This window comes from Bos javanicus, chromosome 19 (assembly GCF_032452875.1).
Source record: "Bos javanicus breed banteng chromosome 19, ARS-OSU_banteng_1.0, whole genome shotgun sequence".
Classification (NCBI taxonomy): Eukaryota; Metazoa; Chordata; class Mammalia; order Artiodactyla; family Bovidae; genus Bos; species Bos javanicus.
The window spans coordinates 7,525,546-7,546,194 of NC_083886.1; the positions used below are offsets into that span (position 1 = coordinate 7,525,546).

General features: G+C 41.1%; 1 long non-coding RNA gene across 1 annotated transcript; it reads left to right on the top strand.

Annotated features, from left to right (window-relative positions):
• The first annotated feature begins 9,398 nt into the window (after nucleotides 1-9,398).
• On the top strand, nucleotides 9,399-19,987 carry LOC133231646 (uncharacterized). Its single transcript, XR_009731182.1, has 2 exons — nucleotides 9,399-12,050; nucleotides 12,600-19,987. It is a non-coding gene; the product is annotated as an uncharacterized LOC133231646 (long non-coding RNA).
• The last annotated feature ends 662 nt before the right edge of the window (nucleotides 19,988-20,649 follow it).

Here is a 20,649-nt window from a genome sequence, read left to right on the forward strand (position 1 = left end):
AACATACTTAATTTCTTGGTAAGGCGATTTAAAAAAAAGTCACCGAGCTTGCTTATAATTAGTAAAGGCCCTGAGGCATTCATGCTTGCTAAGTTGGAGATGACGGTGCTAAGCAGCACTGGAAAATGGGATTGTGTGGGAACTGAGGACCCCTGAGCCAACAGGAAATGCCAGTGACCCCAGAAACACACATAGTGCCATGGAGGTTTAGCTGGATTCCTCAGGCTCTGAGTCTGCGGGGTTTGAATGTATCATTTGGAATTTGGAAGTTGTAAGCGTATTGCCATTCATCTAACCCTTTGTTTCACTTGTGTTCTCATGTCTGTCTCTCTGAATAGACAATAAGATCTTCATAGGTAGAAACCCTTCTTTCACTTAGATTACTGACCCCTAACGGAGTGTATCCTAGGCACTCAAATGGTATGTAGTGAGTGACTTAATGATTTGGAGGAGATTGACCAAATGACACACCACCCAGAAGGGAAAATCTATTCAGATAAAGACATTTGATTTGATTACATTAAATTCTACTTTAATATTTAATAATTTAATTCAAGCCAAATTACTTCCCCAAGTCATCATTTTAGTGGTTCTAGTAGCTGTAGATCTCCTTAGTCTATCCTTGAAAGGTCCATGTTAAGAGGTGGCTTTGCTGTCGTGGCTACAGGTTATACTTTCAGTTCAGTTCAGTTCAGTTCAGTCACTCAGTCGTGTCCGACTCTTTGCGACCCCATGAATCGCAGCACGCCAGGCCTCCCTGTCCATCACCAACTCCCGGAGTTCACTCAAATTCATGTCCATCAAGTCGGTGAGGCCATCCAACCATCTCACCCTCTGTCGTCCCCTTCTCCTCCTGCCCCCAATCCCTCCCAGCATCAGAGTCTTTTCCAGTGAGTCAACTCTTCACGTGAGGTGGCCAAAGTACTAGAGTTTCAGCTTTAGCATCATTCCTTCCAAAGAAATCCCAGGGCTGATCTCCTTCAGAATGGACTGGTTGGATTGCCTTGCAGTCCAAGGGACTCTCAACAGTCTTCTCCAACACCACAGTTCAAAAGCATCAATTCTTCGGCTCTCAGCTTTCTTCACAGTCCAACTCTCACATCCATACATGACCACTGGAAAAACCATAGCCTTGACTAGATGGACCTTTGTTGGCAAAGTAATGTCACTGCTTTTCAATATGCTATCTAGGTTGGTCATAACTTTCCTTCCAAGGTGCCGGGGACCAGCCCCAGCTGATCCAGGGTATTCGAAGGAGAGACGGCCTAGGCGACTATTTATATGCTAATTAGAGATATAGAGAACAATAGAATGAGGATAGCTCAGTAGGAAAATTCAGTGGAGAAAAGAAGCTGAGTAGCTTGGTTTACGCGGGAGACCAATAAAACTTCAAGACAAGAAGTTTGCACCACTTACGTAGGCCGCAGGCGCCCTCTCGAATAGCGGAAGGTGTCTCACCCTAGACACCTTCTCGAGTGGGTCTTAGAAGCCCAGGCATGATTAGTAAGCGTGGTGGGTTCCGCGCTCCAGATGGAGACTCAGCTTTGAAGGAAGAATGACATGGGGAGACCAAGCGTTGGTGAGCAAGGCCCATAGCTTTATTTTTAACAGGGGCTTTTATACCCTAAGTTACACATAGAGGATAATAGGGGATGCAAAGTCAGCAGTCTTTGGTTCTTATCAAAAACCAAGGTTTCTTTCCTGCAAATGTATCGTATACAAATGGTTTAGGTGATTTACATCATCTTCTGGCCAGAAGGCCTACTAACATTTTATGACTCTTGACAAGGACTTATCAACAAAGACTTACTTTCTCCAAGAGTAATTATTTCAAGGTTTGGCACCATCTTGCAAAGATAAAATTGCATTCCTATAGGGCGGATGTGTAATGGGTTTACAACAAAGAAAGAATTTATTACCTTAAGGGTCTAAAGTTACTAACACCAAGGCCACTACTTATTTTTTCTACATACCCACTATTAATTGATACATATTCAAGGATACAATTCAGGGGATGTGAAAACTTGGCAACAAGCATTGACTCATCAATGAAATCCTTTACTAGTTTATTCTGACAGTTTTTAACTCTCTGAGAGGCTCTAAGCTATTTGAATATCTTAAGCTTCCCGTGCCTCTCGAGGCTGGGAGACTGTAAACAATCGTATGCATAGCTGCAGGAGTCCGGGTAAACTTGTCAGGCGAGTTAGAGAGCCATCAGAGGGGTTTGGATTTAAACACTCCTAATTGCCCAGGAACTTTATTAATTGGAGCTGTAAGTTAACTCTTTGACACAGAGAGAGAGAGATGGTGGTAGGGGACAGCCCCCAGTAAAGTCAGAGGTGAGAGCACAAAGCAATAAAGTAGGCAGACTCTGGTTTTTGGGGGGAAAATGCTCGAGAATATCCGGGGGACTCCTGAGGCTCGATCCCGCCTTTGCGTATGCCGAGCCTCCTTCCTCATGACCTTTGTCACGAGTGGAATGCCTCACCGGCTCCCCGCATCTCCCCCTTTTTTATTTCTTAAAACAGCCAGATGTAGCTCAGTCGCGAGCCTCTGAATGCTCTGCCGAAGAATCCTGACAATACAAGGAAGAATTGTTATTAGAAATAAAATTAAAACAGCCAACGTAGCATAGCCGAGGAAGGTAGACAGAATATTTTTCCCTGAAATGTAGTTAGAGAAAGTATGGAAGAAATCATTTGCTGTTCCAGCGGCAGTAAAATCTAATCGGGAGTGTTCCAGGGTTGCTATTTGATTGTGAAGTTTCCCTAAGTCTAAGCTAATGTCAGAGCTGTTCCAAATACCTGAAATATGGTTTTTAATCTTTTCCCATTCAAAATCTGTCTCATTTACTTTCAGGGGTGTTACACATATCCACCGGTAGTCAGCATGACAGGACAATGCCATTTTCACCTTTAAAGCCTGCAATTCAGTCCCAATATGTATTACTGCTTCCTCTAGGGCGTCTACCCTCATCTCTAATTTTCTGTCTATAGCTTCCTGTGTTGCCAATGCTAAAGAAACATTTTTGGACATAGAATCAACATATTGAGCAGTATGCACTTGTTGAGTCAATGATATTGCTGCCACAGTAACAGAAGTAATTGCACTTATCAAAGCTGCTATTCCCAAGATAAGTAAGCCTACAAACCGTCGTGTTCGCATTAAATCCTGCAGTTGTTGTAATACAGCAAGAGCATAATTCAATAAGTGGTTACATCATAAGATAAGGTGGACGTTGTAACATTACAAAGGAGCAAACATTATATTGGGGATTTAAACAAGATGAGAGCATACATTTGTTCACAACACCACCACAAAGGAGCAAACATTATATTGAGGATTTAAACAAGATGAAACAAGGAGCAGCTGTAGGCATCGGCTCGGCGGAGCAGTGTCCGCAGCATCAGGAGGCAGAACGCGAACGGCAGGCTGTGGGCCGCGGCGTCTACGGCGGGCGGAGGGGCGGGGTTCTCGGACTCGGGCTAGCCGCCGCCGCTTGGGCTCTGGCGTTTTCCTGTCGCCGGCGGGAGCGCGCTGGTCTGGACTGCATTCCGCGGGCGCGCTTTCCTCTCTGGCCCTCACTCGCCGCACAGACTTCCTTGCTCTAGGTCGCGGGGTGCAGCAAGGAGGGTGCGGGGCGCCGCTGGCGGCGCGGAGGAGAGAGCTGGCTGGGGGAGGGGGAGCGAGCGAGTGCACGCGCCGCGAACCTGGTCTTTGGGGAATGTGACATGACGAATTTTTCTGAGATCCAAATCGGAGAATCTGCATTCTGTAGAAATATATAAGCATACCCTCTCCCACAAGTTAGCAACACATCTGGCCTTTTACACTCTCCAGTAAGGAGGTCTTTTTACTTGACCAGGGGCCGAGTCGTAGCCTGTAATTCAGGCATCTAGTGTCTCATCATTGTAGTCTGCCCCTGTGTGTTTACCTTTAAGTGATTAATTACAATTTGGACATAACTTTACTATTTGTCCAGCTGTTTTCCTACGGACATGTTAATTTAGGTCTAATGTTTAATTTAGGTCTCTGTATAAATTTAAATAATAAATGTATAACCTCATCTCATTTTGGTATACAGACATACCTAAATGTAAAATGTATTTATATATGTATTTATATATGGCAACAAGTATAAACTTATTGACATATAATATATATAAATCAATATACTTGAATTAATCTTTATAATTAATATATTAATTAATATATATTACAGCAATACAACACGTACACAGCTAATACCAACCAACACAAACCAATGTACTGTAATAATACATGTCACACATATATAATTATACAGTATATAGAACGTATATCATCACAGCACATCAATCCATACCAATCAATATCAGCCACACACACATCATATTACTGCAATATATATTTAATTATACAGTATATATATATGTGTGTATATAGTATGCATATTAATTTATATACAAATTAAGTATAGATCTATAAGTAGAATTAGGTATACCTTTATTATATTTTATTTATACCCATACCTAATTAGGCAAACTGTAATTAGGCAAATATATTTATATTATGTATTTATAACAATATATAAAGTATTGTTAAATGTACCACCTGTATAGCATCCCCACCTCACATACCACTTTCTCTAATCCCACCAACTCATTTTCAGTAGTATGTGTTGGCCAGGAGCTGGGCCAGTCTTTCCCAGCAATGCTAAGAGACGTCTGTTCCTGTGTCCAATAGCCCTGGCATTTTATTCTCTGGAATTAAAAGATCTTTTAAAGGCCTTGGAGCTGTAATTTCCTGCACCCAAAAGGCTAGATCACTAGATCCAAATGTTTTGTGGCTCTTAACTTGAGAAGTCAAGTTTTTTCTTGTCTGATAATAAGGTAAAAGCAAAGGCTGTGTTACTCTTTGACCTTTATTAATTTGTACAGTTTTGTTAGGTGGTGAGATCAAAACTTTTAATTTTTCCAATATAATCAGAATCTACTACACCATGCACCACCGATTTTTTTTTTTTTTTTTTTTGAAAGAAAGCGAGCTATGCCCCAGGACAAATCTTACAATGTCCAAAGGTAGGGGGCCAGCCACTCCCGTTGGAATTGGAGTAAGCGGCACATCAGGGGTTAATATTGTTGCTAAATCCCCTTGCGGTTTCGCTTTTCTCCTAGCCTGGGTGAGACCCCCCTGAGGGGGTTTTCTCTAAGAAGCATGCTCTGCATATTGTGCACGCAGTCTGTTTTAAAAGCTCCACTGTTCAAAAAACTTTTTATCTTCCTCAGGCTTAGGCAACGCTTTGAGAGGCTTTGGGGGCAAAGTGGGGAACTCCTGGGTCCTGGGAGGCACAAACGGAGGCGGTGGCGATCACCTTAAATCAGAAAGTGGTGGATAAGTTTTTTAAAGGTTTGCGCAGAGTGGGAGGGAGCTCTCCAGGGCGCTCGGCCGCAGCGTCCTGTAAACCCTCTCCTTCCTCGGGAGGTAAAGCACTTTCTCCCTCCTTTTTTTTTTTTTTTTTCCAATAGCAGAAATTATGATCTATGCAGAAAGTGGAGACTCACCACCATCTACCGCTATAGCCTCCCTCAAAGGCTATTTAACAGCCTCATGACAGGGGTCCAGGACATTTCTAATCATATTTCACAGAGCCAATAAACATTTGTCTATTCTTAGATGCAGAGAAACCCATTTTTTTTTTTTAATTTTTTTTTTTGAGAATATTTTTATTTATTTTGTACCTTCTTTACCCTATCTAAACTGCAGAGGGGACTAGAAAAGAAGCCTCAAGGTGAGGATCAAATTTATCCTCGGGACTAGAGAAAACCCTTCTCCGGGAAACTCCTAGAGGAGGCCCTTTACCCCCACACGGAGGAGGAGGCATGGAGGGATGGGAGCGTCCCATATTTCTCTTCTCCTGCTCCGGAGATCCTTTAACTGTTTGGTGACTAAATCTTACAAACTGTCTGATCGGGGATGTTTCCCTCAAGCTCCTAGGAGCGGATGGTCTGACAGGGGAAGTTTCTCTTAGGCCTTTTGGGGCATCTTTGTTTAAGAGATGCCAATCTCCATCAGAGTGATATTTAGCTGTTATCTCGCCTAAATTCTCTTTTTGTTTTGGGGAAGGCTGATCTTGTTCCTCATCCCTATCTTTAGGTTGTTCCTGAGTAGTCACGGCTGCTAACATTTTTCTTAGTTGCCGATAGTCAGACGGGTCTTCGTTTTTCTCATTTTCCTCAGGTTTAACTACAGTTTTGACCTCATTTTCCTCTTTAAAAGTTACTCTTTTAGATTCAGGGGCAGGTTTAGCTACAGCATTTTCTTCACTATCCCTTTTAAGATGTACTTTTTCTGAATCAGGGGCAGGGTCTAAGATATCTCTAATGATATTCCGTAAGGAAAAGGCGTCATTAGGCACCTTTTCTGAGCCATGTTCGGCATGGTAAGTTTTTAGCTGTTTTCCTACTTTTTCCCAGACATCTAAGTTAACAGAGCCTTCGTCTGGAAACCAGGGACAGTGCTCTTGTACAAATGAAAAAAATGATTGAATGGCAGATTTTTTAACTTTGATTCCTCTTTTACCTAATAACTGTAAAATTACTCCTATAAAGAGCTGTCTTTCATTTGATTCAGTATTACCCATGTCAGAAAATTAAGTATAGTAAAAGATTTTGCTTTAAGCTATCAAAAGATCAGGCTTTTCTTTGGCCTTTTAACTTCAGAAACTGTTTTCTCTCTCTAAGTCTAACTCTCTAACACTTTCAACACTTCCCACTCCTCTCGCCCTGTCTATTCTACAGGGGGGTCCGCGGCACCCTTGAGTGGGGTCCTAGCCGTCCCGAACACTGGAAGAACAATAGGGCTGGTGACCCAGATTGTTCCGGGGGAGGAACAGTAGGCTGATGGCTCAAACTGTTCCAAGGGAGGAGCAGTAGGGCTGGTCACCCAAACTGCTCCGTGGGGGAACAAGAGGGCTGATAACCCAGTTGTTCCGAGAACGGGGGGCAATAGGGCTGGTAACCCCAATTGCTGGGAGCTTACCTTCGAAATCCTGTATCGGGCGCCACCTGCTGGGGACCAGCCCCAGCTGATCCAGGGTATTCGAAGGAGAGACGGCCTAGGCGACTATTTATATGCTAATTAGAGATATAGAGAACAATAGAATGAGGATAGCTCAGTAGGAAAATTCAGTGGAGAAAAGAAGCTGAGTAGCTTGGTTTACGCGGGAGACCAATAAAACTTCAAGACAAGAAGTTTGCACCACTTACGTAGGCCGCAGGCGCCCTCTCGAATAGCGGAAGGTGTCTCACCCTAGACACCTTCTCGAGTGGGTCTTAGAAGCCCAGGCATGATTAGTAAGCGTGGTGGGTTCCGCGCTCCAGATGGAGACTCAGCTTTGAAGGAAGAATGACATGGGGAGACCAAGCGTTGGTGAGCAAGGCCCATAGCTTTATTTTTAACAGGGGCTTTTATACCCTAAGTTACACATAGAGGATAATAGGGGATGCAAAGTCAGCAGTCTTTGGTTCTTATCAAAAACCAAGGTTTCTTTCCTGCAAATGTATCGTATACAAATGGTTTAGGTGATTTACATCATCTTCTGGCCAGAAGGCCTACTAACATTTTATGACTCTTGACAAGGACTTATCAACAAAGACTTACTTTCTCCAAGAGTAATTATTTCAAGGTTTGGCACCATCTTGCAAAGATAAAATTGCATTCCTATAGGGCGGATGTGTAATGGGTTTACAACAAAGAAAGAATTTATTACCTTAAGGGTCTAAAGTTACTAACACCAAGGCCACTACTTATTTTTTCTACATACCCACTATTAATTGATACATATTCAAGGATACAATTCAGGGGATGTGAAAACTTGGCAACAAGCATTGACTCATCAATGAAATCCTTTACTAGTTTATTCTGACAGTTTTTAACTCTCTGAGAGGCTCTAAGCTATTTGAATATCTTAAGCTTCCCGTGCCTCTCGAGGCTGGGAGACTGTAAACAATCGTATGCATAGCTGCAGGAGTCCGGGTAAACTTGTCAGGCGAGTTAGAGAGCCATCAGAGGGGTTTGGATTTAAACACTCCTAATTGCCCAGGAACTTTATTAATTGGAGCTGTAAGTTAACTCTTTGACACAGAGAGAGAGAGATGGTGGTAGGGGACAGCCCCCAGTAAAGTCAGAGGTGAGAGCACAAAGCAATAAAGTAGGCAGACTCTGGTTTTTTGGGGGGAAAATGCTCGAGAATATCCGGGGGGACTCCTGAGGCTCGATCCCGCCTTTGCGTATGCCGAGCCTCCTTCCTCATGACCTTTGTCACGAGTGGAATGCCTCACCGGCTCCCCGCACCAAGGAGTAAGCGTCTTTTAATTTCATGGCTGCAATCACCATCTGCAGTGATTTTGGAGCCCCCCAAAATAAAGTCTGACACTGTTTCCACTGTTTCCCCATCTATTTCCCATGAAGTGATGGGACCAGATGCCATGATCTTAGTTTTCTGAATGTTGAGCTTTAAGCCATCTTTTTCACTCTCCTCTTTCACTTTCATCAAGAGGCTTTTTAGTTCCTCTTCACTTTCTGCCATAAGGGTGGTGTCATCTGCATATCTGATGTTACTGATATTTCTCCCGGCAATCTTGATTCCAGCTTGTGCTTCTTCCAGTCCAGCGTTTCTCATGATGTACTCTGCACATAAGTTAAATAAGCAGGGTGACAATATACAGCCTTGACGAACTCCTTTTCCTATTTGGAACCAGTCTATTGTTCCATGTCCAGTTCTAACTGTTGCTTCCTGACCTGCATATAAGTTTCTCAAGAGGCATTATACTTTGATGTTAGGGAAATGGCTCAGTCTGGACTGAGTTCAGCTGAGATTAGTCAGGATTTTCGTGGTGAAAGTAGCATTAGTATCAGTGCTAAATTTTCTTCTACAGGTGAATTATTCACACTGTATAGCAGTTTAAAGCTAATGACTACCTTGGGACTGAGGAATTCCAGCAGAGGGTCACTTCCTGCAAATGTTCCTATATCAGTGAAGGCCCTGGCCTGGCTCCCTGGCTGAGATTCCTTTCCTAGAATCCCCACCTCTAATGCCTGTTCTTCAAAACTCCTTCCCAGCTGGGTTTGAAAGAAATGCAGGAAGAGCCCATTCAGTTTTCATGTTTCTGGGTGCACCACCCCGTTGTCCCAGAGAATTAACTTTAAATGCTTTGAGATCTGTATTTACTTCACATATTTGTCAATGTTTTGGCGTCCATCTGGCAAGGGGACAGGCATAGTAGTTCCTGGGATGAGTGAGACAGGCTTGGAGTCCATCCTCAAGGAGCTTATGATCTAGTGAAGAAGACACAGTGGAGGAGCTCTTGAAGGATGATGAGTTGTGAGAAAGGGCAGGTAAAGTGAGTGAGAGTCTAAACCTGGAAAGAAAAAGTGAAAGTGAAGTCGCTCAGTCGTGTCCGACTCTTTGCAACCCCATAGACTGTAGCCTACCAGGCTCCTCTGTCCATGGGATTTTCCAGGCAATAGTACTAGAGTGGATTGCCATTTCCTTCTCCAGGGGATCTTCCCAACCCAGGGCTCGAACCCAGGTCTCCCACATTGTAGACAGACGCTTTACTGTCTGAGCCACCAGGGAATCTTAAACCTGGGGCACCAAGCAATTCTGAGGGGTCCGGGAGAACATGTTGTAGTTGGCTGGATGGAGGTTGGAGAAGAAAAGTATTCCACATGGAAGGAACCATTTCCATAAAATCCCTCAAGCAGGAGAGCCACTCATGTTGCAGGAACAACCGAAGGCCAGTAGATCTGAGCAATGAGAGTGGAGGAAGGCATCTCACATGTGGCTGAAGAAGGAGGCCGTGAGGCTGTGGGAGATCCTGAGAGACATGGCAAGGACTTTTATTTTATACCCAGAATGCTAGAAAGCTTTGAAGGATTTTAGGCTCAGCAGTGACCTGATAAGACATAATCAATCCTAACAGCTGCTCATTCCCCCACGGGTCTCCACCATCTCCAGCATCCCCGCAGCACCATCATTGAGGTGCTTTCCAAGCTGCGGGAAGTTTGTCATCCCGAAGCCTCCTTACTGTCCGGTAGCACACTCAGTACCCACACCCACACCTAGTGTTGAAGGTGGAACATCAGCCTACGAAGTTTAACCAGAGAAAAAGGGAAGCAGGGAACATCCATGCCCATCGCCCTGACGCTCCTGGCCCATGCTGCTGTCAACATGCCTTCCAGTGTGAGTACGTCATACATGCTGTCAGAGCAGAGTCAGTGCAGGAGCCAGAAGAGCTAGAGAAAAAAGGAAGTCATGCAAAAAATACGCAGACCAGTTTGTTAAACTTTCCCTGAAGCTTAATTTTCTACACAACTCCCCAACTACAAGGAAGTTTTCTTTTTTTCCTTGAGAATATAGAAACAGAATAGGTTTAGGTTCTCAGAGTTTAGAACCAACAAAATGGGAAGACTTCAACAAACTGTTTATATTGCTAATCTATTTGTATATTTCTGTGTCTGCTTGGTCACATATAATACTCTCCATTCATCAGATCTATAATGGAATAGCAACAAGGAAGCATGTTTGTGAGTGTGTTTGCAGGTTCTCCAGCTCGTGTGCCAGGTTCAATGCTAGGCAGTGGAGTTCATAAAGGGAATTAGCAGACTACAGACATGGAATATGCACACAATTTATGATAATGAGAGGATGTGATCACCACCATATGGAAGGAAAACATGTACTGTCTAGGATTCTGTGGCTAACTGCTTTGAAAAACAAGACTGCTGCTGCTGCTAAGTCACTTCAGTCATGTCTGACTCTGTGTGACCCCATAGACGGCAGCCCACTAGGCTCCCCATCCCTGGGATTCTCCAGGTAAGAACATTGGAGTGGGTTGCCATTTCCTTCTCCAATGCATGAACGTGAAAAGTGAAAGGGAAGTCGCTCAAGTCCTGTCCGACCCTCAGCGACCCCATGGACTGCAGCCTACCAGGCTCCTCCATCCATGGGATTTTCCAGGCAGGAGTGCTGGAGTGGGGTGCCATTGCCTTCTCCGGAAAAACAAGACAGCAGGCCTCAAATGGAACCTCATGCAAAGCCCTGCATCCCAATCCAGGACTTCATTACAGCTTGGCTCGCCCAGAAATGGAATCTCAAACCAGTCCACCAGGAATTGCCTGATCAGTGCTGGTTAATCTGCCTGATAGACCCCTCCCCTAAAGGAAAACAGCCTTGCCATAACAAGCATGCTGTTTTCCTAATAGAACCTCATGTCTGCTCCCTTCTGCCCACAAAAGTCTCTTTATTTTATACTTCCGCTTGGTGCTCCTTTCTATCTCCTGGGGATCATACTACCCAATTGAACTGATTTTTGCTTAAACAAGTTCCTAAAAATTTTAATATTCCTCAGTTTATCTTTTAACCTTTCTGGCGTGAGAAGAGGGAACTGAAGGAGACCCCCCCTCCTAAAGGCCCCCAGAAGCAAAAGCAACTAGACTTGGATACCTGCTGAGCCCTTGAACTCTGCTTTCTTGCTGTCTCTGGAGTTGGTGAGTAAGTGTCTCTCAGATTCTACTTCTGCAGCTTTTCCAAGAGATTTCAGACTTTATTTGAGCACATCTTCTTGACTGTCCAGAAACTAGTCAGAGTGGGTCTGACTTAAAAAACTGGATTGGGACTGGGATTGGACTGGGTCAAGCTTAGAAACTGGACTGAATCTAGAGTCAGACTGGTTCTGCTAAGTTGGACTGCATACAGTATGAGGCCTTAGGTAATAAAATTTTGTTTTAGGGCTGGACAAGCAGGCTAACTTTACCAAAGATAATCTTGAATCTTGAATCACAGTGGCCACAGTGGAAAACTTATAACCTAGATAATCTTATCAAGTATGATGTGATCTAGAAAACAGGGAGGGGGATCTCAGCCAAGAACTCATCACAAAGATAGATGGAAAATGACTTTTCCTCCTGTAAAAGTTTAGATGACCAGGATGGGACCTACTGGATCACACTGGTCACTCCAGAGCTTGCAGACAGGATCCTAGAAAAACTGCCAGAAGCCAGCAAAGGTAAGAATTCTTACCAAAGTTGATTCTCTCATCATTTTCTCCATCTGTGGTGCCTGACTAATAGAGGAAGTAAAATTTCACTTTCTCCCTTCCTTTATGAATTTGGATTGGCAGGCAGAAAACATTCTTAAGAAATAGATCTTTGCATTGTGAATTTGCTTTTGAGTACCTGGTGGCTGTAGATCCCTTCTTTCTCAAGCACAGCCATTGCATTCCTGTCTCTTTTGCCCTGAGAACTTGGCATGGCCACAGCCAGTTTGAGACCTAAACATTTTAGCTGGGAGGAAGTGTGGGTTGCACTCTTATGTGTGGTAGGGTCCAGTCCCTGTTGTCAGCTTTCACGGGGATTGTCTGAGCCTTTTTCTTTTCTTTTGGTTATGTTTGGGAGTAGCTCTGGATCTTGGGAGGATAATATCTTTTGCACTCTTTGGGGATAGCTTTTGCCCCCATGGAGTTGTTGAATACTTACTGCCAGAAATATCTATGTACTGTTTGTCCAGTTGAATCCTGACGGGATATTCAAAGGATTTTTTTTTTTTTTTTGAGTAGCCCTCTGAGTAGAGATTGGCCAAACGTGGAAGTTGATGTTCAGAACCTGATGGAAACTTTTTTAAGGCCTTTTCCTCTAAGCTGAAGTGAAACTATGTCACCAGAGGGAAAGAAACATTCTGAAGCCTTTGTGGAAGAATTTACCTATGCACTCCACAGACACATAGCTATAAATCTGGAACATAAGACCTTTTGATCTTCAGCTTAGTTGAAGATCTTCCCCTGATGTAAAGAAGGGAATTGAGGATAACATTGTTGGATGGGTGAGATGGCCTCCATATCATTCAGATTGCCACCTGAGAAACTGAACCCCAGTATTCTTGCTGGGAGAACCCCATGGACAGGGCAACCAGGCAGAATATAGTCCATGGGGTCACAAAGAATCAGACATGAATAAAGGGTCTAAGCGGCAGCAGCAGAACTTGCAGTAACTGTCTTACAGAGCAAGCCTTTTTAACAACAGAAATGCTCTGGAAATAATTCAAAGACTGCTTATCCTTTCCACCAATCCCCAAACGTACCCTTTAATGTAAAAAATCTTGCATATATTGTCAATGTGCTGGACTTAAGGAACAAAAGTCTGTGGTGCAACTTCCATTCTTTGTGCCTTTGAGATGTAGGTATTTACAGAGTCTCCTCTAGGAAGCAAGGGAATTGTTATCAGAAGAGAGGAAAAAAAGAAAAGTTTATTTTAAAAATAAGAACTATCAAAAATCTTAAAAGTCTCTTTTACAAATACTAGTAAAATACTATCTTATCAGGTAAACTTAATTTATTCCATCTTCCAGAAATACACTAGACCTGTTTTTTTTTTTTAAATAAACTAGTGAGTTTCATATTATATCTTTCTCATGTCTAAAAGTTTTAAATTAAACTTAGAAGAGCTCTGCTTGTATGTTTTTGTATTTCTGTATATGGATGCTATAGATGGTGATGTGTTTGTGCTTCTGAATGGTATTTCCAAAATTATTTTTTTAAATGCTACTTAATTGGCTTAAAGATGAACAAGCATTATACAAATCAAATATACTCTCAGAAACATAGACTAACCTGTATGTTTTTCTAATTCAGGCAATTGTATCTAGGTTTGATAGAAGTGAATTAAGGTTTTATCATATCTGTTGTAAATTATTCATTGAGAAAAATAACTTTGTATGTGTTAGGGACACTAAAATGGAGGAAGTCTTGTTCAGGCTTCAGTAGCAGGAGAGCAGGCCTCTGACTTGGCTACCGACCTGCCTGGGCACTGCTTGGATTCCATGCCTGCCTGAAAGCACAGCAAATCAGGCAGCACTTTAGATAAGAGAGGGAGCGGGTCTTGGAATTCTTGAGCCCTGGAAGTCTGGCCAACTGCTCAGGGCCTAACAAAATCCTATGACTCACAAGCTGAAACAATTAGCATTGTAAAAAGACTAAAGTAAAACCCAGAGCTGCATTTTTGTGCCCAAAATGATGATATCAGTTTGTGGCCTGGGATGACAAGGGGGAGTCCCTGAAACTACGATCTGAAGACTCACCCATGGAGTGGACACCCTACCAAGGACCTTTTCCCAATCTGGACTCTAGATTGCTGTTAACGAGGGACTTCCCAGCATACTGTTTAAGTCCAGATGTTGGTCAGCCCAATTTGGTGATGTATGTGCCATTACTCTTCTCTATTGTTTCTCTTTTCTTTTAATGATTGTATACTGAAATTAAATTAATCCTCTATTAAATATTGAAATTGTTTGTGTGTAATGAGTGCTTTCTTTTGTTAACAAATCCTTTGTACCTGAAATTAAACTTTCAGCCAAACAGTATAATGATATTTTAATAAATAAAAGAGATAAGAGTTTTTGGGTGAACTCCTTAGGAATAATTATATATTAGGGATATCTACTTAAAAATAATCTCTCAAACCTATAAGGACCTAATGTATAGCAGAGAGAACTGTGCTCAATTACTATTAATAACGTATAATGCAAGAAAATAAGTCACTTTACTGTTTCCCTGAAACTAGCACAACAATGTAAATCAATTACATTTAAATTAGAAAAAAAAAATTAAAAAGTCTCTCTAGATTTTGGTAACTTGAAGAGTTGTGATAAATTAAATGATGAAAGTTTATTGGTTAGGTCATTCCAAATAAAACAAGATACTAAAACATTAATTACTGAACACTGACTTTGTTTTACAAAGAAACTAAAGGTATTTAGGATGATTAATAAATATGTTTGGTGTCAAACTGAGATATTTTCTATAAGAAAGCACATGTTTTAAGAAAATACTATTGGTGTTTATGTTTGCCAATCTACAGAATGCTAATATAAAAGTTCATAATTGCTTATTTCTTAGTTTTCACTAGAAATTGAGGTTTTTTTAAGAGTTGAATTTAAATATATAATTAAAGCTACTAGAAGTAGTAAGAAAAACATTTCAGTATACAGTAGCAAAGTAGGATATGTGTTTTCAATAAAGGAAGGTATGACAAATGGAACTGCATTTTGTTAAAGGAAAATAAAGTAATTTTGTTTTAGAGTTGATTGTTTCTTGATGGGAAAAAAATTGATGACAAACTAATACAGATACAGAAAGTCATGGAAGGTTTGTGGAAAAGGAACCTTGAACAAAGAGTTTTGTGCATGGTAAAAATTGGCTGCTTAGAAGAATTTAATTGAGTACATTTAAAAAGTGAACTGCTGCAAAACCAGAATTTGCTTTTTTTTTTTTTTTTCTGTGAAGAGGACAGCTGTCTTAAAATATTAACCTGTTTTTCACAGCAGATTGTAAAGTTCATTTTACTTTTAACCAGGAGTCTGTTATAACTTTCTTGTTTTGCCTTTGAAATCTTTGGTTGTCCTTTTGCTTAAGTGAGTAAACATTGATTCACAATGACCTATGATCTTGTTTGACCAAGGACTTTGAAACTTTTCCATATTTTGATGACAGGTTTCCCAAATCAAAGTCTAGTGTAGTTCCTTTGACCTCTAGCGAAGTTTTGGATGCTTCAAAGGAGCATTGCAACATTCTAAAGAAATATAAATTAAGTACGTTTATTTGGTATGTTAAATTACAAGGGAAGTATTGTCAAATAAGTAATAAATCTTCTTAGGTTATAGTGTGTGAGTAAATGTCATTAGTCTAGAAATTATATGGAATCTCTAAGAATCTGGTGTGTCCTGACAAAATATTATCAGTCATAATTTTAGTCATTTTTAAAATGTTTTATGCCACAGGAGTAAACAAATTTCTTTTTCAGTTGCATTGTAAGCAGGACTTTAACTGTGACTTTTTGTGTTTTGTCATTCATAGACAGTTACTATTTTATTCTGATACCTTTGCAAAAATGGATCCTCTTCAAGAATATTCTTAGTAAAGATTTTTGGACAAGTACAAGATTCTGATTACTTTCAGATCCATACTGGTGATCTGGGTTGAAATTAAACAATTCTATTAGAAAACCTGATGGTTTCATAAAACTGTTAACAAAAGGACTATTTATATAGGTCTGTGTGAACTGGGGAATAAGGTTATAAATTTACGGTTTCTATTTAAAGTATTACTAACATTTTTCTTTTCCAGATGAAAGACACTCTTCCCTTCAGCTAATTATGAGTTAGAGAAACTTGTTAATTATACCTTATAAGCAGAATTGAAATATTTATCTTTTCTCTCTGCTTGATCTTTCCAGAGATGGGAAACTCTTAGGTTCCCAGCAACTTTAAAAATCAAGCAAATTAGGAAAGCCATCTCCTAACAGGTGGAGGAATTTCAAAGGTTAACTCAGTTGAAATTTGTCACAAACCTTTGATGTGGCTTTCCTGGCAGTAAGAGGCCTTTTGATAATTCAACCTGACGTTCCTTATAGCAAAGCCTTTTCCTTTCAGCAAAGCCAATTTCAAAAGAGCCTGTATAGTTACACTTGTATAAATCATCAAGCCAAGTTTATTGAAACCAGAATTAATTTGTAAACAAATAAGTATTATTTGGCTATACTTGGTAGAAATAAGGGTAATTTTAGAGAGAAAAAGATTATATTTCTGTGGAGAGTAAATTCAAGTTTGTTCGCTGAGGTTTTTATTTACTGAGTCACTTCCCAGATAGCTCTTAGCTATTACATTGTTGTAAATTTTAGTTGAATTATTAAAAGGACAGTCTAGTTTGTTTCTGAAGTTTTTCTCATTAGTCTATCTTTGGATGATGATCAGAGGTCCCAACCTGCAACCAGGGGATTATACATTCTGGGAAAGACATAATTTAAAGGACTATCTTCAACCTAAATGGAAGGACTCTCATCAGGTACTCATGGACAGTGAACCTCAAGGAAATTGATGCTTGGATTACTATTTCCGCTTAGAGAGGGTCCCTGAAATTAACTGAGCTATACACAGGACTGCTGACTTCAAAATCACCTCAAAACAATGCTTACACAGAGGAGAAAGTATCAGACCAGGATGGTAAGAAAAAGTAAACAGCTGATCCAAGATTCTAAAGCAAGCTTGTATGCCAGTTACTTTGATAATTGCTCACACTTGCTTATGAAATAAACATATTTCATGATATGTACAGATAAAGTTAATTGAATTGTTGAGTTTATACTCAATCACCTATTTCCAGTACTTCTGGATTACCATGGTGCATTTCTCCATTCAAGGCTCTAACTGAATGATCTTAGGAAATTATTCTGGAAAGAAGAAGTTATAATTCTGTTTGGGCCACTATTGATATTACAAGAAGGGACTCCCTCACTTGGCCAATCAACCGTAGCTACTCTGACCATTGCCATGAACATAAAAGACCCCTTCCCTTATGTTGGGAAAAGTGCAAGTAAATACTAAGTGTAACCAGCCAAATAACATGAAGAACTGTGACTGGCCTTATGAACAATTCCAGTATTTCATTTCCTTTAAAGGAAAGGATCAGTATAGAATACACTACATCAGATACCCTGGGGATACACTGGGTGGCACCTAATGGAAATTCTTATCTTGAATTCTTACTTACAACCTTACAAATACTACTAACTATATTACTTATATTTTGCCTATTTCATAAGATTGCTGTTTTATGTCTCACCAAATGTGTGACTGAGTCTCCCATGAATTAATGACTAATTGACCTGAAGCAGTTGACCAGACATTTATTTCTATATAAAATCAATGGTGGTAATAGTGTAAATTTAGATATGGGAAGTAGCAACAAGAAGGAATCATTTCCTGGACCACAACATACTAGTCAGGCAGATGGTCCAGGGACTTTTGGCTCTGATAGGGCTTAGTCCAGTAACAGCACACCAAGTGGCCCATCAATGAAATCTTAGCCTGACCTAGGAGCAAGTGATCCTAGCACTCTGGCACAAAATAGTCATGAAATGCCTCCCAGTCCATGGTCCAATTTATGACCATGATGGCACGCTGCCCACTGAATATTGGCACTTGCAATCTGTCACTATGTGTATGATACCACTAGCCACTGCAGTCACTGATATTTGACATACCCTGAAAGAAATTCAGGGCAAAGATCAGGAATAAGGCACTCTCTTCTCTGGGAAGTTCTAGTAGAACAGGCACCTCTTCAGGGAGATATTTTCAAGGGACGATTTTATGAGACCAACTTCTTGCTTCTTCTCCTATCTAGAAAGTCACTAAAATCATTAAGGAGCAGAGACATCTGCCCCTCATAACTAGTAGCAAACTTCATGCGACTGGCAGAAGCCTTCTGCCAAAACGTGAGCCTGACTGCATGTATCCGCTTCACTAAAATCACATATACATTGCCCTCAGCCCCTACCTCTTCAGAGCAGTTCCTCAAAGCGATCTGAGAAACTTTCTTCAGGGCTCTAGTCCCTATTTTGCCCCCAAATGAGCTTAACTCACAATTCTCATGCTGTGCATTTTTTTTTTAGTCAACACCTTAAGACTAAAAATTTTAAATAAAATGCCGTCATTTTTGATAGGCAGCTGTACCACCATCTCTGATATCCTACATCATTCAAGGCAGTCATTGTACCTAAGTTCTCATGAGGGTTGGACCAAAAACAACTCCAAAGTTTTCTGCATCCCTGAGATTCCCCTTTCAATGGAGGATCATTTTGAAAAGTACACATAAAGGAATATGGCTTTGCGTAAGTCATGGTGTGCGGCATTGTGCTCTATCACTAAAAGAAAAGCAAGATTCACCATAAAGGTTTGTGCCCACGTGTCAAAGAAGAAAAGCTAGTTTTAGTTTAGCCAGTTTAATTAAAACAGGTGTATCTTTAGCATTTTCAGCATATTATTCTACCCATGTTTGCTAAAAGTCAAATAAGTTTATGTTGTCTCTATGACAGAATTTTTAGCAAGGAAGATGACAAGCTGGACTTCCCTGGTGGTTCAGTGGTTAAGAATCCACCTGCCAATGTAGGGGACATGGGTTTAATCCCTGGCCCGGGAGGGCTCCACATGCCATGGAGAAACTAAGCCTGTGAGTCACAACTGTTGAGCCTGTGAGCCACAGCTCCTGAGGTCTCCATGCTCTAGGGCTGGGAGCTCTGCAGCGAGAGAAGCCACCACAGTTAGAAGCCTGTGCGCTGCAGCAAAGAGTAGCTCCCACTCATCACAAATAGAGAAAGCCCGCAAGTAGCAACCGAGACACAGCACAGCCAAGAAAGAAAAAGAAAGATAACAAGCTGACAGTTAGCTGTTTAGTACCTTGTGAAATTTTCATGAGTGATCTAAACGTAAGTGTTAAGAAGAAGGAAATCAAGTAGATGTAAAGCAGCTAAAAGTATATAACTAAAAGTTTCATAACAGTTACATTTCACGCTATGTCTACTTTAAAATAGTTTCCAAATATTTGGGGGACTTTTCAATCTTCTTAACTGTGTGTGTGAGCCAATCCCTTGTGATAAAATTGAATTTGGACAGAAACTTGACCAAATGTGAAGGTTTCCATTGAAATTTAGGGAGATAAAAGGAATGGCTTGAGTCTAAAGCACAGAGGTGGGTAATAATGAATAATAGTGAATATTTACTGACCACTTTCTAAATGGCAGGTACAGTCTGAGCATGTCACACATTTTAGATCATTTCATCATAACACATCTATAGGTATAAAGACCCCAAGAAGGCAGGGACCTTTGTCTTGTTCCCAGCTATGCACTCAATATAGAGAGCACATACGGCATTTAAACTATCTGCTGAAGGGGTGAGTGAATCAATTATGGCACAGCAACCCTAAAGCACCAGGATCTCAATCTGAACCTGCAGCAGAAAGACTGATTTAAAAATTTACACTTTATCTTGTGTTCCATTTATTTCTTAACAAAAGAGTGAGCTTTTAGAAATGAATTTTTAGAATTTTTAACAACTATAGTTGTTTTGTGTTTTAGTTATTTTTTGCTTACTATTATTAAAAATTAAACAACTTTTTTTTTTTTTTGTCTTTGCTTCTTCATTCTGTTTGAACACCTTTGGTGAATGTATGAAGATTATCTAGAAGCTGACACACTAGAAAGTTATTTTTGGTATAACTAAGAGAGGTGCAATGGCACCCCACTTCAGTACTCTTGCCTGGCAAATCCCATGGATGGAGGAGCCAGGTGGGCTGCAGTCCATGGGGTTGCTAGGAGTAGGACACGACTGAGTGACTTCACTTTCACTTTTCACTTTCATGCATTGGAGAAGGCAATGGCAACCCACTCCAGTGTTCTTGCCTGGAGAATCCCAGGGATGGGGGAGCCTGGGTCGCACAGTTGGACACAACTGAAGCGACTTAGCAGCAGCAGCAGCAGGGGAGGTGAAAAAGGCAGGAGGCAAAGCAGTTCAAGAAGGAAAGCGCTTTTAATTTACAGCCAGGGTGCTGGAAGTTAACCTGCTTGCCTCAGGGACAGATATGGAGGTTGGTGGGGGTGGGAGGCAGTTCCCATACCCATTGTCTCCTGTCTATTTAACTCAATTCCTCTCTAGTGGTCCATATATGTATGTGTGAGTGAGCGCTCAGTCATGTCTGACTTTGCAACCACATGGACTGTCACCTGCCAGGCTCCTCTGGGGGTGGGATTTTCCAGGCAAGAATACTGGAGTGGGTGGGC